Raw genomic sequence first — 18295 nt, 5'->3', positions numbered from 1 at the left:
GAGGATGAACCAATGGCAAAGGAAGACCTTTCCCTCTGTCTCTCTCTCTCTCACTATCCACTCTGCCTGTCAAAAAAAAACAAAAAAAACAAAAAACAAAAAACAGATTCTGACAACAATACTTGAGTCTGAAGTCAGTGGTTGCCATGCCATCTTTTAGAGTTGAGTCCATATGTTTTATTTAAGTTAGACTTAAATCATATTGAATTAAAAGGGATTCCACCTTCCTCTAATGCAGAATTTGTTAGTTGTTTTGCACAGACTGAATTGAATGTGTGTGTCTTGCTTCCTTTGCCGGTGTGTAAGCTTCCTACGTATAGGGTCTGTAAAACTGACATTTAATTCAAGAAATGGCTTTGCCCTTTATTTAGTAGACGCACCATAAATATCTGTTGGGTTGATAGAAATTCTGAAATGCTCTATATCTTGGGATGACAGCCAATTTGAAATTTTCTAAGACTTTGCTTTGTCTCATACCATTATATTCTCAAAGTGCAATTCTTTGTTGTTACATAGTTGCGCTTCATAACTGTTTAGGGAATTGAATGTGTAATTCCCTCCCTTCTTAGCCATGATTTACCCTGAATTATATTTTTGATCTATGAAAAACTAATAATTCCCTCTTTCTTGTGAAAGCTGTGAAACTTTAAACTGCTTCACTGCTCAGTTTTTAACATTTTGTTTTGTTTCCTTTTTCAGTCTGTCTCCCTCCCCTACCCATTTTCTCTGTTTCCTTCTATGGAGATTGCTTATAATGACCCTACAATGCAATCTCACACAATACAGTCTCATACAGTCTTTCAGCTTAGAACATCATTTATATGCTAAGTCCCACAATTATATCTTCAGTTTAGACCCCTTTCATGACTTCAAGATGCATGGTTTAAGCTGTTTATTCTGTATATAACATTTATATGCCCTAAATGTTCCCAAAATAATCTCTCCAAACCTGCTTCTTTAACATATTCTGCAGCTCATTTCTCAGTGTATCTCCCATTTGCACAGATTAAAACGTTAGTTTTCAATGACTCTTTTCCCCCATATCCCACAGGAAAACATTTGTATATTCTACTGTCCCTGCTTTTAAGATACATCCTAAATTTAATCACCACTTACTATGTCTACTTCCGTCTACATCATCCAGATCATCACTGTCATCCCCCTCAATTAGTGTAATAGTCTCTTAAGTACTCTCCACTACCAGCTTTCTCTCTCATATTCTCTTCTTGAGGTAATAGTTAAGTGTAATTAAAAACAAACAAACAAACCCACGAATCAGTTCATGTTAGATCAAAATCCTCAATGAACATGTTTAGTAGTTGTTCTGGGAATTTTGTATGCAACCTCCTAAATTCTTATTTTTATCCCAAACTGATAAACATCCAACCCCAAATAGTGGGCAAAGCCTTTCCATAGGCACAATCCCTGACTTCCCAACTGTTATCCAGTTTCATCTCTGAGCTTTTGCCTCTTGCAATTTCTCTTGAAATGTTCTGACATGTCTGCTGTTTGTAGAACACATTAAAGAAACTTCGATCTAAGGGTATTTTAGATTGTTTTCCCCTCTACCTGGAATATGGCCCCCTCAGTTATTCACGCAACTTCTTCCATCAACATTCAGGTCTTTGCTCAGGTATCACCATCCCAGAGAAGGCTGTCCATCTACAAAGATAACTATACAACTCTGAGCGTTCTCTGAGGTTTGCTACCTGTCTCCATAGTACCTGATACCAGATAGTGTAGTCCCTGTCCCCCGTCTCCTTCCATTCCCCTATACTACCTCCTTGTTTATATTACCATTCCTGTGTTCCTACCCCTAAAATGATGCCTGATACGAAATGGGCATACTTGTTCAAAAAAGAGTGATTTAAATCTAAGCTTTAAGACTTTATTTTAAAATCACTTCTAGAATTCCACTTTTACCGTGTGGTATGCTGAACAGAGGTTTTACTTTATTTGCTATTCATTCATTCATTCATTCACTCACTCATTCATTTTGAAAGGCAGAGATAGAAAGAGATTTTTAACCATAGGTCTCTTCCCAAATGACCACAGCAGCAGGGTTTGGTCCCAGCTGAAACCAGGAACCTGGAGATCCATGCAGGTCTCCCAAATATGTGGTAGGGGACTCAACTACTTTAACCTGTCTCCCAGGGAGGACACTGGATAAGCAGCATCTGGAATCAGAAGCAAAGTCAAGACTCAGACCTGTTATGGGATGTGATCATCCCAAGTGGAGTATTACGTGTGTTAAAAGTCTCTGTTGGTATTCCTAATAGCTTTTCTTGCTATGAGGAATATAAATTGATTTCTTTTTTTTAGTTCAAACAAGTAACCATTTTTACTTATGATGTGAAATATTGACACCTCTCCTTGAGGAACTGTCTATTTCTTCGTTCTTACGATGTAAGAATGATCATTTCTGCCAACCTAGCAAAGCCATCTCTACAACATAAATTCCCTTGACAAAAATTTGTACAATAGCAGCAAATATATCTATTTATTTGGTACTTTAAAATTATTTTTAAATTGTGGTGCAAAAAATGCATACAGTTAACTGTTTCAGGAATGTAGTTCACTAGTATTATATACATTACCTTGTTGTGCAAACATTAGCACTATCTATCATTAGAACCTTTTCACCTCCCTCCACTAGAACTTCATAACCATTCACCATTAACACTCTATTTCCCTGCCCCTCAAGTCTTGACAACCACTATTTTCCTTTCTGTCTCTAAGAGTTGGACTTCACTGGGTACCTCATATAAATAGAATCATAGGATATCTGCCCTCTTTTGACTGACTTCATTTAGCAAAATATTTGGAAGATTCTTATAGCACAAATAAAAAACTCTTCCCATTGAAGCTGACTAAAATTATGTTGCATGTATATAGTACATTTTGTTTATCTACTCATCTATCTATGGCCACAGTTGCTTCTCCCTTTTAGCTGTAATAAGTAACGCTTCTATGAACACAAGTGAGCAAATATTAGTTTGAGTCATTCTTTCAATTCTTCTAGTTATATAGCCAGAAGTGGAATTTGTAGATCATGTTGTAATTTTGTTTAAATTTGGGAAATCATCATATAATTTTCTACAGTGATTGCATTGTTTTACATTCCCAACAGCAGTATACAAGTGTTCTAAGTTCTCCACGTCCTTTCCAACATTTGTTATTTTCTGTGTTTTCCCCCTTTATTTTGATAAAAATACTAGCCAGCCTAATAGGTCTGAAGTGGAATCTTATTTTGATTTGATACGCGTTTCTTTGATGATGCATCATACTGATCATGCTTTCATGTATATATATACACTATTTGTATGTCTTCTTTGAATAAATGTCTGTTCAAATCATTTTCCTATTTATTTATTTTCATTTTATTTGAAAGATAAATATGTATCTTCTATCTTCTGGTTCACTTCTCAAATGACTGTAACATCCTGTCTTGTGTCAAGCCAAAACCAGGAGCCTGGAATTCAGTCAGGTCTCCCATGTGAGTAGCAGGGACCCAAGTAAATGAGCCATCAGCTGCTACCTCCCAGGGTGTGTACTAGCAGGAAACTATATCCAAAGTGCAGGAGCTGGAACATGAACCAGGAGCTCAGATATGGGATGTGGGCACCCCAAGCAGTATATTAACCACTATTCCAAATACCCACCCCTGCCCAGTCTTAAACTGACATGTTTTTGTTGATGGTGGTAGTATTCTTGAGTTGTAGGAATTCTTTATATACTGTATTTTGGGTATTGATCCATTATCAAATAAATCATTTATAAACATTTTTACCCTTCAGTGGGTTGCCTTTTCCTTCTGTTGTTAGTACCTTTTGTTCTGCAAAAGTTTTAGGTTTTGAGAAAGTCCAGCCTATCTTTTGTAATTTTCTATGCTTTTGTTCTCATGTTCAAGAAATAATAATAAAATGTTATGAAATGTCTACTCATTTTTTTTTCAAAGAGTTTATAGCTTAAGCTCTTATATTTATTTTTGATCATTTTTATTGGACTTTTGTATATGGTGTAAAGTAAGGACCCTTCTTAGTTCACATCTTCTGCCAATGAAATACCTTAGATTGGGTAATTTATAAAGAAGAGAGGTTTATTTCTCACAGTTCTGGTTGCTGGGAAGATCAGGATCCAAATGCCAGCATTGTTGGTGTCCCTGTGGACCTTACTCTTTGCTTCAGAGGTGGCATCTGGTTGTGTTTCCTCACATGGTAGAACGGGCAAGAGTACCCCCAGACACTGGGGGGGAGCACTCATCCCACTCATGAAAGAAGAACTCTATGACCTCTTTTGCTTCTAAAGGCTCTGCTTCTTAATACTATCAGATTGAGGAATAAGTTCCAACATATTTTTGGAAAATAAAAAAAAAAAATTACTGTAGGATACCAACAGACAGAATAGCAGAATTCAATCTCAGTTTTTAAACGTTTTTGCATGTGAATACTCCATTTTCTAAGCACCATTTGTTAAAAAGACTAAGCTTTCGCCATTGATTGACGTTGGCACCTTGTTTAAAAGTAATTTGCCAAGATCATTAGGGCTTATTTTTAGAATTATTGATCTGTGTCTATCCTTATATCAGTAGCCCACTGTTTTGCTTATTATAACATTATAGTAAGTTTTGATGTCAAGTAACGTGAGATCTCCAATGTTGTTTATCTTTTTCAAGACTGTTTTGGTTATGAAAGGTCTATTAAGCTTCCATATGAATGAAGACAGAATTTTGTGTCTATGAAAAGATACCATTTGAATCTTGTTAAGGATTGCATTGAATTTGTAGAATACGTTCATCTTGTTGATATTTATATCCTGATAATATTAACCTCCCAATATAAGTAATGGTACATTTTTCCATTTATTATATCTTTAATTTTATTCAGTAATGCTTCAGCGTACAAGTCTTTTGTCTCATTGGTTAACTTATTCCATGTATGACAGCTTTGGGACAGTTACTTGAGCTGTCATCTGCTTTCTCCCAGGGTTAGCATTAGCAGGAAGTTGGAATCAGGAGTAGATTCAGGACTCAGACCCAAACACTCCACTAAGGCATGTGGGAATCCCGAACCGTGTTTTAGCAGCTACAGCACACATCCACGCAGGTACTTTTTAAGTAGAATTGTTCTGTTGCTTTCTTTTAGGATTATTCATTGTTAGTGTATGAACATGCTACTGGGTTTAGCATGTTGTCTTACTCTCCTACAGATTAGATTGTTTATTGGATCTGTTTGTGTGGAGGATTTTTAGAGTTTCCTTCATATTTTCTGTGAACAGAAATATTTTACTTCTACATTGCCAGTTTGAATGTTTTCATCTTTTTCATTTGGTTAATTTTTCTGACTAGTCCTTTCAGTTCTTTGTTGAATAGAAGTGGTAAAAGCAGATGTTCTTGCTTTGTTCCTGACCTTTAAACTATAGAGTATGAGTTAGTTATAGGAATGTATTGCACAGGTTTTTAAGGTCAAATTAATATATAATGAAATGCACACACTTCAAATAAAACATGACTTCTGACAAATGTTGCACCAAGTAACTATAGCCGTCTGAAGTTACATCTTTTTTTTTTAAGATTTATTTATTTATTTGAAAGAGTTACACACAGAGAGAAGGAGAGGCAGAGAGAGAGAGAGAGAGAGAGAGAGAGAGAGAGAGAGAGAAAGAGAGAGAGAGAGAGGAAGGTCTTCCATTCACTGGTTCATTCCCCAAATGGCCACACAGCTGGAGCTGTGCGGATCCAAAGCCAGGAGCCAAGAGCTTCTTCCAGGTCTCCCACGTGGGTGCAGGGGCCCATGGACTTGGGTCATCTTCCAGTGCCTTCTCAGGCCATAGCAGAGAGCTGGATAGGAAGTGGAGCAGCCAGGACTCATATGGGATACCAGCACTGCAGGCAGTGGCTTTACCCACTAGGCCACAGCACTGGCCCCAAGAAGTTACATCTATTTAAAATATTTACTCATTTATTTGAAAGGCAGAGACAGAGAGGTCTACTATTCTCAGCCCTAAAATGAGTGCAACTGCCTGGACTGGAGTAAGCTGAAGCCAGGAACCAGGAACACCATCCAGGCCTCCCACATTTATGACTCCCACCTTGTGAGGCACATTAGCACAGCAGCTGAGACTTGAATCTGAATCAGTGCTCTGATAGGGGTTCAGGCACTGCAAGAAAGCTTAGCTGCCTGTGCCACATCATCCCTTCTCTGAAGTTATGTTTCATTCCTGAATTTTTCCTTGTTTCCCAAACAGTATTACTTCTACTCCTATCAGAGGGTAAATAGTGATCTTTTTTTCAAAATAGGGTAATTTGGGCTCTTTCAGAATTTCATATAAATTGTATAATAAAATACTTTTTGACCAGCTTCCTGATTAATCTATATTAGTGCATGTATCAAAAATTCATTCCTTTTCATTGCTGATTAAAATTCTATTGTATGAATATACCACAATTGGTTTATTTTTCCTGTTGAACATTTGTATCAGTTACTGTTTATGACTATTACAAATAAATAGCTTGTAAATTTCTGTGTACATTTTTGTGAGCATATATTTTCTTTCTTTTGGGTAAATAACTAGTAGAGAAATTCTTGGTTCAAATGACAAACACATGTTGACATAAGAAATTGCTTATCCCATGTGGTGGTATAATTTTGTATATCCATCAGTCATGTATGTGATTTCTGCTTGAGCCACATCTTTGCCAACAGTTTGTGTCACCGAATGTTTTTAACTTTAGGCATTTTGGTGAGTATGCATTGGTGTCTCATTATAGCTTTGGTTGGCCTTTCTTTGATGAATAATTTGGTACTTTTCATTTGCTTACTAGCCATTTGTTTATCATTTTTGAAGTATTTTCAAGTCTGCTTTTTATTTGAAGTTATCAGCCCATTATATATTTTTTAAGTTCCAAATCATTTTCTTTTCTATTAAAGCTTTTATTTAATGAATGCAAATTTCATAGGTACATCTTTAGGAATACAGTGGTTCTTTCCACCATACCCGCCCTCCCACCACCACTCCTGTCCTCCTACTCCCTCTCCCATCCCATTCTTCATTAAGGTTCATTTTTAGTTTAACTTTATATACAGAGGACCTACTCTGTGCTAAGATTTCAACAGTTGCACCCTGCCCCCCCCCCCAATCTATAAAGTACAGTTTGAGAAAAACTTCTGCAGTTAATTCTCATAGTATGACTCATTAAGGACGGAGGTCCTACATGGAGAGTAAGTGCACAGTGGCTTCTATTGTTAATTTAACAATTAATACTCTTATTTATGACATCAGTGATCACCCAAGGCTCTTGTCATGAGCTGCCAAGGCTATGGAAACCTTTTATGACCACAGACACCATCAGTATTTGGACTAGGCCATAAGCAAAGTGGAAGTTCTCTCTTCCCTTCAGAGAAAAGTACATCCTTCTTTGATGGCCCCTTCTTTCCACGGGGGTCTTACTCACAGAGGTCCTTCATATAGGATATTTTTTGTCCCAGTGTCTTAGCTTTCCATATCTGAAATGCTCTCACAGGCCTTTCAGCCAGACCAGGAAGCCTCAAGGGCTGATTCTGAGGTCAGAGTGTTATTTACAGTGATTGTCATTCTAGGAGTCTGCTATGCAGACTTCTTCCCATGTTGGACATTCTCTCCTTTTTAATTCCTTATTATTACCAGGCACTTGATGTTATTTATATGATCTCTTTAACACTTAATCCTATCTATATGTTCACTTTAACACTTATTATGATCACTTTAACAATTAATATGACATTTCTACCACCAAATTTAATGGGATTGGAGTCCCAGGACAAGTTTTTAAACTGTACCCTTAAAAGTAATTCTGTAGGACTGTATGCAGAACTATACAGGTTTACAGTTATAAACTTCCTCTTCTCTATCTTATTCCCCCTCTTATTTTTTACTGGGATCTATTTTTCAATTGACTTTATATACATATGATTGACTCCATGTTAAATAAAGAGTTCAACATATAGTATGAAGAAAAAAAGAGAAGAGAAGAGGAGAGGAGAGGAGATGGGAGAAGAGGAGAGGAGAGATAAAAGTAAAAAACTCTTACTCGATGGTCAAGACAAGGGTTGTTCAAGTCGTTGTTTCTCGAAGTGTCAATTTCACTTCCACAGCTTTTGTTTTAGGTGTGCTATTAATTCTCACAGATCAGGGAGAACATATGGTATTTGCCCCTTTGGGACTGGCTTATTTCACTAAGTATGAAGTTTTCCAGATTGAGCCATTTTGTTGCAAATGACCAGATTTCATTTTTGTTTTACTGCTGTGTAATATTCCATAGTGTACATATCCCATAATTTGTTTTTTTTTTTTTTTTCAGTTTTTTGTTGATGGGCATTTAGGTTGATTCCATGTCTTAGCTATTGTGAATTGAGCTGCATTAAGCCATGCAGGTGCAGATAGCTCTTTTGTTTAATGATTGCATTTCCCTTAGGTAAATTCCTGGGAGTGGGATGAGATGGCTGGGTCATATGGTAGGTCTATGTTCAGATTTTGAGGTATCTCCATACTGTCTTCATAGTCAGCCCATTATACTTAACAGAATCATTGATATAATTTATCTACTATTGGGTTATTAGTTTTGTTTAATTTGGCCAATATTTTTGAAATCCATTATTCAATCATTATGACTTATTTTGAGTTCTAGTGAAATATGTCCTAGTATTCTTTCTTAATTCTTCTTTTGACTCTAATCTATATTTGTGTGTGTTATTGTTCAGTAATTCCTCTTGGAAAGTTATTGTGCCATTTCACATAAATTATATGACCCTTACAACATTTCAGTTTCATTTCTTTCCCTCTGAGTTTGTGCTCTCATTGTCATGTGAATTCTATAGCTGTATTAAAAGCTTCATAATGAAACGTAATAATTTTTGCTTTATGTAGTCACATATATTTTAAAGAATTGAAAAAAAGAAATATCATTGTTTATATTATCTATGTATTTATAATTTCTAGTGCTCTTTTATCTTTCCTGAATATTGAAATTCTAGCTAGAGTCAATTTTCTTCAGTCTGAAGAACATGAATTGACTGATTTTTTTCCCCTTAAACCTAAAAATATCTTTATTTCACATATACATTTGAGATATTTTTACTCAAAGTATAATTGTAGGTTGACAATTTTTAATCTCAGCACTTCCAAAATTATGTTCTTTTGTCTTCTCGTCTACATTGTTTCCTTCTTTATCTTTTATGTACTTTGGAGGCAAAGCCTGACAGGGGCAGTGGAGGGCAGGGAGAGAAAGACAGAGACAGCTTCTGTCGCTGGCTCACTCTTTAAATGTTGGCAATGGCCAGCGATGGACCAGGCCAACGCTGGGCACCAGGAATCGAATTCAGTTCCCCAGATTGGGGTCAGGCACAAAACCACTTGAGCCATCACAGCTGCCTCACAGGGCAGGAGCACAGCCAGGACTGGAACCCAAGCACAAACGTTGCGATGCAGGCGTCCCAACAGACATCTCAGCTGCTAGGCCAAATGTCTGCCTGTTACCTCTGATGAGAACTCCGAGGTCATTTATTTCATTGCTATTAGGAATGTGTTACTTCTCTTGCTGCTTTCATTATTTTGCCTTGATTAGTGCGTCTCAGCTATCTGAGCATATGGTTCATCTAGATAGACTTTATAGTTATTCTTGGGATTTGCCAGTATTCTAGGGTCTGGAAGATTCTGTTTATCACCAGATGTTGGTCAGTTGGAGGCATCCGTTGTTCAGATACATTTTCTGTTCCATACTCATCCTTCCTTCTGCATCTGGGACATCCTGTATACTTTTGTTAGACAGCTCACCGTTATTTCATGGATCTCTGAGCCTCTGATAAGTTTTTTTTTAATCTTCTTTAAATTTTTTTTTTTAATTATTTTTTTCTTCTGTTGTTTCCAAACTGTGTTTAATGCTGGTCACTTTCTTTTTCTTTCACATATTCTGTTTCAGGACCATCTGTTCATTTATTAAAATACTATATTTTAAGCCCAATATGTATACAATATACTCATTTTTGCTCCTTATCCACAGATTCTGGAATCTGGGCCTGCTTATGGTCAGTTTCTGTTGCCATTCTTTGCAGCATTGAATTTTAGGCGTTAATTACTGATGTAAAGCTTGCCGTTTGAGACTTCTCCAAGCTTTGTGGGGATGGGTCTTTACTTGTTACGGATCTATCAGCGGAGTCCTGAGGGCGCTCGGCAAGGGCATTTCTGTCTGGTCATTCTCTGTGCTTCTGAGCACTGCATGGGCCCTCAAGCTCCCTGTAGCTCACAGCTCCCTGCAGTAGTCCTTCTTCACACCCGGCAGTCTTAGAACAAGACACAGCTTAGAATTTAGCCAGAGATGGCCGGCGCCGTGGCTTAACAAGCTAATCCTCCGCCTTGCCCGGGTTCTAGTCCCGGTTGGGGTGCTGGATTCTATCCCGGTTGCCCCTCTTCCAGGCGAGCTCTCTGCTGTGGCCCGGGAAGGCTGTGAAGGATTGCCCAAGTCCTTGGGCCCTGCACCCGCATGGGAGACCAGGAGAAGCACCTGGCTCCTGGCTTCGGATCAGCGTGATGCGCCGGCCGTAGCAGCCATTGGAGGGTGAACCAATGGCAAAAAGGAAGACCTTTCTCTCTGTTTCTCTCTCTCACTATCCACTCTGCCTGTCAAAAAAAAAAAAAAAAAGAATTTAGTCAGAGAACTAAAGGGACCCCATGCAGACATCTGGAATTCCTGGTCTATTCAACTCCCTTCCAATTGGTGTACCGCTCTGCGGCCCTCATGGAACTCAGTGACCCACATCCCCGTGCTGTGTCCTCGGTTTGACAACACTAGGACTCCTTGTGGCCTCTCTTCTTGTGTTCTGAAAAGCATCTCAGTCAGAAGTCAGGGTTACTGTGTGACTCACTCCAGGTGTTCTCAGCCTCACAAAGATATTAATCCCTATGTCCCTTTGTCCCTGTAAAACAGTTGCTTCGCTTGTTTTTCTATTTAATCCTTGGAGACCTAAGCTAGTGCCAGTTGCACCTCTATGGCTAGGTCCAATGTCAAGTTGTAATTTTAGTAATCCCACAGAAACTACAAAGCTTTGAGAAAACTCAGCTGTGTTTCAGAACCCAGACTCTTCCCCTTAGTTATTCTCCTCTATGTGTTTTGCAAATGAAAGCATAAATGCTAATCTGGTAAAGACAAAATGATCCAAGAGCTTCTCATGCTATTTGAATAAGAAATAAGACTTTTCAACATTAAGCCTGAACAATTCACATTTGGTACCTTGATAATCACTGTTTCTGGTATGAAACTAAAAGGGTTAGTGTATAATCTCTGAGAACAGATTATGTTGAGACCATGAATACTAATCTCTGAGAACAGATTATGTTGAGACCATGAATATGCTGCTTTATTTAAGAAGATAACTTTTTCAGGGTTGGACCAGTCCCAAGGTGGTAGTCAAGTTAGCCAGACAAAAAATGCACTGAAACATATATGTAAATGCATGCCCATGTGTACCCGGACACATGTATTTATTTGTATAAATACCAGTAAAAATTTTTGTTTCTGTTTCTGCCTAGCAAATTTAACTACATTCATGATCTCTCCCTCCCCACTGCCCAGTAAGGTATCTCTCCTTTTTGTATTATACCTTACTTATGTCAACTTATTTGAATTTATGAGTTCTACATTTTGTAGCCTAATATTTTCAAAATATGTTAATTTATAAGTCATAACAAAGTAGATATATAGGCAGAAAATATTATTTTGAAATAGCTGTTCTTTATGTCTACCCTGCATCACCTAGTAATTACCCCTCTGCTTTCAACAACTTTGGACAGTGACTTTTCACTTGGGAATTATGTTTTATCACATAAATCCTCCTGGGAAATTATGATGGTAAATTATAACCAGCATATTGTCTGTTTTATTGGTTTTCTATTGGGCAACATAATAACTGAGTACTATTGTTGTCAGGAAGTATATTATGAATTGTAACCTAAATTTCTGCTAGGCCACATTAAATATATGAATATATAATCCAGGATTCCTTATTGTGGGCATTTTTCATCTTATCTAAGTACTGAATGAAGTAGCCTTAAGGTGAACTCTGTTTTCATCCTTTTTAAAGAGCAGATACTAACAAGCAATAGAATAGCCCTGAAGGGAAACACAATGACTGATTCAATAATATCTATCTTGTTTAGAAATCCTCTTGATTAGAAATTCAAAGCCCATTTTTATTATTAAATTAATGCCTAAAAATAGCAGCTGATGAAAGCTCTGACTGCAAAGCCTGACCATTTGAGTTTGAACCCAGTCTTCGTGACTTAGCCCCTGGGACCTTGGCAGTTACTTACCCTCTCTGCACCTCATCTTCTGTGTATTTAAGATGGGAATAATAATGTGCCTTATCTCCTTTGATTTTTCTGAAGATAAAATGTGATAATAAATGTAAAACAAGTTTAGAAAACTGCCCTTAACTTCAAAAACATGTAATATTTGAAATTATTATGAACAAGCATGGACAGTTTATTTATATTTAAATTTTAATGACTCATTCTTTTGACATAGCCTAAATATATAATTAGATATTTTTATATTCTTGGATAGTTTTAGGAATATTTCTAGCTTTCCAACATAGCTTCTTTTATATAGGCTCTATGCTAATGATTTTATGTTATATAAATCGTTAAATGTTTACATATCATTACTTTTGACTGAAAACCCAAAGTCAAGGTATTTAAAAATATGTTGTTTTCTATTTCACTAATAATGAGATAATTGTCTTAGGCCAGTGCTTGTCAAGTGGGGTAATGTTTTCCCCCACCCTCCTCAGGAGGCATTTGGCAATATCTAGAAACAACTGTGGTTGTCCCCAGCGAGGTAGTGACATCGGCATGGAATAAGTAGCCATCAGGCACACTGACACACATAGAGCAGCCCCCAGGGCAAAAGATCACCTGGTCCAAAATGTCAGTGGTGCCAAAGTTGAAACACTGTGTTAAGCCAAAAAAATCCACCAAAGAAACTAGAAATGCTGCACAAACATTCAAAAATATATTTGAAAAGTCAGAAAATTATCTAGACATGGAGAATTTTCTAGATCAATATCTTAACAAATGGAAACAAAATGGAGAGCCTGACATCAGCAACACCTGTTCATTTGAGGCAGTGGTTGACAAAGTATACCTACAGGACAGACCTGGCTTCCTGTCTGTCTCAGCTGGACCACATATGGCCTGAAGCAGACCAGTCTGGAGCATCTTCTGCCACCCCCCTACCCCTCCACTCCCAGGATCTGCTCCCAGACAACAGCTAGGGATTACTGCTGCGCAGAGTCGATAGTTGTTTCCACTTAAAATTGAGGATTGTGGTTGGTTTTTTTTGTTTGTTTTGTTTTATTTTGGCAGGCAGAGTGGACAGTGAGAGAGAGAGAGAGACAGAGAGAAAGGTCTTCCTTTGCCGTTGGTTCACCCTCCAATGGCCACCGAGGCTGGCGCGCTGCGGCCGGCGCACCGCGCTGATCTGAAGGCAGGAGCCATGTGCTTCTCCTGGTCTCCCTTATGGGTGCAGGGCCCAAGCACTTAGGCCATCCTCTACTGCACTCCCAGGCCATAGCAGAGAGCTGGCCTGGAAGAGGGGCAACTGGGACAGAATCCGGCACCCTGACCAGGACTAGAACCCAGGGTGCTGGCACCACAGGCGGAGGATTAGCCTATTGAGCTGCGGTGCCGGCCGGATTGTGTTCTTAGTACCAGGAAGCTAAAATCTCAGTCTGGGAATCCATAGCTTAATGAATTTCCTTCCCCTCCAGCCGGGTTACCAAGTTGAGATGGCTGGACTGTCTGAGAAGACAGGCAGGCTCTGATACCTGAATTTCAGCGACACAGAGAGAGACTTCCTGGGATGTCTTTCTCCTACCCACCTGGTCCAGCAGGACTCTCCCCTCAGGCTGATCTCTCTTCATCTAGAAAATATCTCTTCTTTTTCTTCTTTTTTCAAAGATTTAGGTATTTGTTTTTGAAAGTCACAATTACAGAGAAAGAAGGGGAGAGAGAGAGAGAGTGAAGAGAACAAGAGAGCAAGTTCTGTCCATGGGTTCAGTCCCCAAATGGCTGCAACAGTCAGGACTGGGCCAACACAAAACCAAGGATCAGCTTCAATACTCATAATTTGTGATTGCTCCTTCTCAATAGTCACATTGAACGTAAATGGCCTGAACTGTCCAGTTAAAAGACACTGATTGGCTGATTGGGTTAAGGAACAAAACCCATCTATTTGCTGCTTACAAGAAACACATCTTTCCAATCAAGATGCATACAGACTGCAAGTGAAAGTCTGGAAAAAGATATACCATGCCAACAGAAATGAAAAGAGAGCGGGCGTAGCCATCTTAATATCGGACAACATAAACTTTACCACAAAAATTGTTAGGAGAGACAAAGAGGGGCACTATATAATGATTAGGGGATCCATTCAACAGGAAGATATAACGATTATCAATGTATATGCACCCAATTACAGGGCACTGGTTTATTTAAAAGACTTGTTAAGGGACTTAAAGGGAGACTTAGACCCCAATACAATAGTTCTGGGGGACTTCAATACTCCACTCTCAGAGATAGACAGATCAACAGGACAGAAGATCAACAAGGAGACAGTAGATTTAAATGACACTATAGCCCAAATGGATCTAACAGATATCTACAGAACATTTCATCCTACATCTAAGGACTTTACATTCTTCTCAGCAGTACATGGAACCTTCTCTAGGATTGACCACATACTAGGCCATAAAGCAAGTCTCAGCAAATTCAAAAGAATTAGAATCATACCATGCAGCTCCTCAGACCACAAAGGAATGAAATTGGAAATTGGCAACTCGGGAATCCCTAGAGCACATGCAAACACATGGAGATTGAACAACATGCTCCTGAAAGAACATGGGTCATAGAAGAAATTAAAAGAGAAATCAAAAATTTTCTGGAAGTAAATGAGGATAACAGCACAACATACCAAAACCTATGGGATACAACAAAAGCAGTGTTAAGAGGAAAGTTTATATGTACATAAAACTGAAACATGGAATGACAGCATTGAGGGTATCAAAGTAACTCTACTGGTAAATGATCTCTTTTGTGGAATAAAAGTTCTCATTTTCTGCTATGAGCTGCTTACTTCCCTGTTTCCAGTTAGCTGGCCACACCCTTATGTTCGAGGTTTGAATACTAATACTGTCAGGTCATGCAAGTGAAAACCATAGGTTGTTTCCCTTGCCATTGTGATAGTGTGCTTCTGAATTGTTTTATCTGTGGGAGTTTTGCAAGAGTCTAACCTACAATCAAAAGTAAATAAATGGAAAACAAACTTTGAATCTGTTACATTTTATTTGCTTTTGATTCTCCAAAGTTGTTTTTTTTTCTTTTTTGACTATCATAATAAAAAAGTATGTTTGGCTGAAATAATTTTTTGTGTTCCTTGTTTTTTTCCTATTAGTTTTCAAATCATTAGAGTCAGAACTTGAGTGAAAAGGAGGATGCTACAAATTAAAACTGAGGTTAAAACATAAAAGGAAAAATAAAGTTAATTAACTTTTCTAAAAGAGAAAAGGAATGATGCTTACCAAGGTAAAGTAACACAATAGCATCAAGAAGTGATGTGTTCCTGCAAACCTAATATTTCTTTCAGATGGTTTATTGACCCTTTCACAAAGGAACAATAGCACTTTCTAAAGGGAATACTAATTTAGAGGATGTGGCTCAGTGTCTATCTGGTAGGTGTTAATAAGTCTCTCTGGGCTTTGTACAATCAACTGTTACCTCCAAGTCCCTTGCACTAACACCTGAGAGACCAGAGGCTAATTGCTTAATTCCTTTACTTCTTTCCCTTTTCTCATGTACACAATAGAGGATAATAAGTAGCTATTGTAGCTTAAGGTTATTGGAAGATGTTCTGTTTAACCTTTCTTACATATAAATGTGAAATCACTTAAAAGTCTCTAATTTAAGGCTGCTACAGTTTTTTCCGAGCTCTGTGTGATACTCTGTGCCTGTTGCTGTATTCTCGGTAGTTGGGTAGTATGGATTCTTCTGAACATGCGCATATTTGTGGCAACCCCCTACCTACTCTTTCCATTCATGCATTTCCTCTCATTAGGATCTTCACACAGCTCCTAATAGTTTTAGATCTATTGATGTGTAATAAATCACTTAAGAACTTAGTGGGTTAAAATTGCAACAGTCATAGTTGCCCATGTTGCACATCATGTATTTGAATAGGGCTCAGCTGGGAATTGGGGGAGCTGGGGTCATTCACCTGTCTGGTGTTTCAGTGCTGTGTTCATGGGCTCTTGCTGTCTACCCTAGTCCAGCCTGGCCTTCCTTCAAGTATGGCTGAGCTCAGATAGAGGGAATTACAAGAGAACATGCCTTAGTGTGTAGATTATTACCAGTCCTATGCCTGCCTCCTGCTTGCTATTGTACCATTGGGTAGTGCAAGTTACCTGGTCAAGCCCAGAATCATTGTCTAGAATGACTTACAAGGGCATGGATACTAGGAAGTATGTTCATTAAGGGCCACCAGTGAAATAGTCTGTCACAGTGGCTGAGATGACAATTAAATTGTGTGAAATTTAATGATTTTCATATGAGAATAGTTCTAAATATTCATGGAAAGATGAAATTAAAGATATATTTAATTGTTTTGAAATCCATACATAGATTTTGTATAATATGTATTTTCTGTGAACTTTTTGATGACCTCTGAAATGCACCAATTTCAACTTTTTTTTCTTTTGCACCAAAATATATCTTTTGATTCCATTTCTGGGGTTGGTACTGTGGCACAGTGGGTTAAGCTGTGGCCTGCAGTGCTGACATCCCATATGGGCGCCAGTTGAGTTACGGCTTCTCCACTTCCAGTACAGCTCCCTGCTAATGTGCCTGGAAAGCAACAGAATATGACCCAACTGTCTGGGCCCCTGCATCCACGTGGGAGACTTAGAAGAAACTCCTGGCTCCTGATTTGGCCTGGCACAGCCCTAGCCATGACAGCTATTGGGGGAGTGAACCAACAGATGAAAAACCTTTATCTCTTTGTGTTGTGTGTGTGTGTGTGTGTCTCCCTCTCTTTTTGTAACTCTGCCTATAAAGTAAATAAATAAATCTTTAAAAAAAATTCCATTTCCACGGACTTTTTGATGTACCATTGTAAATGCTGCCTGTGATATAATTCAGTAGTTCTCAAATTACTGATATTTTAATTCCAGTTATATCTAAGGGTCCAAAGGCGTCACTTTAATTCATTGTACTAACTAGAACATTATGTGTTACAACATTTGAGCACATACACTTCTCATGGAAATAAAATATTGAATCCCAATTTAAAAAAAAAAAACCTACCTTTGTCCTTTCATAAAGATAGTGGTGCCCTAGAAAGAATTCCAGAGAATTCTAGCAGTAATGCTTGTGAATTTATGTGGTTTATGGAAAAGCATTCCTCTTCTCAGCCTTGGTTTTCTTTTCTATACTTAGACATTGAACTTGACAATCACATTGAGTTCTTCCAGCTCTGTATTTTCATGTATTCCTCAGTCTGAGTGGAAATACCTGAAGTGTCTTGAAAAGCTTTCACAGTTTTCTCAGGCAGTGGTACTGGGAATTAACACTTCTTAATTTTCTTTGGCCTTTCCGTGAAATGCATATTTTGCCATTAGCAGTCTTTGCATGACAAAAGTTTTGACTCAAATTATTCTCACTCAAAAGCAAAGCAATTATTATTATTATTATTATTATTAACGTATGGTTTCAGGGGTACACTCAGTCAAAAACATGTTTTATGATCAAAAGACTTATCTATTTATTTGTTCTGCCATCCCTGCATTCCTTGACTCATTGACCAGTCTATACAATTACTGAAAAATTACTAAATATGAAAAATTCATGATTAATATATATTAATGTGGGCTCTGGAAACTGCAGCAGTTTTGCTTGGATACAATAATATGTTTTAATGTCTTAAAAATAATTTTGAATTTGAGCTCTTATATGTCAAACTTAAGCTATGCTACTTTGCACATTTATTTTTTTTTTTAATTTTTATTGATAGGCAGAAAGTGTGAGAGAGAGAGAGAGCAGGACAGAGAGAGAGAGGGAATCTTTTATTCACTGTTTCATTTCACAAATAACCTGAGAATTGTGGGTTGGCTAGGCTGAATCCAGGAACCAAGAACTCCATCTGGGTCTCCCACAGGGGTGGCGTTGTCCCCACTCCCTGAGCCATCACCACTGCCTCCTGGGGTCTGTATTAGCA

The sequence above is a fragment of the Lepus europaeus genome, chromosome 4 (genome assembly GCF_033115175.1).
Source record: "Lepus europaeus isolate LE1 chromosome 4, mLepTim1.pri, whole genome shotgun sequence".
NCBI lineage: Eukaryota > Metazoa > Chordata > Mammalia > Lagomorpha > Leporidae > Lepus > Lepus europaeus.
This window is presented reverse-complemented; position numbering follows the sequence as displayed.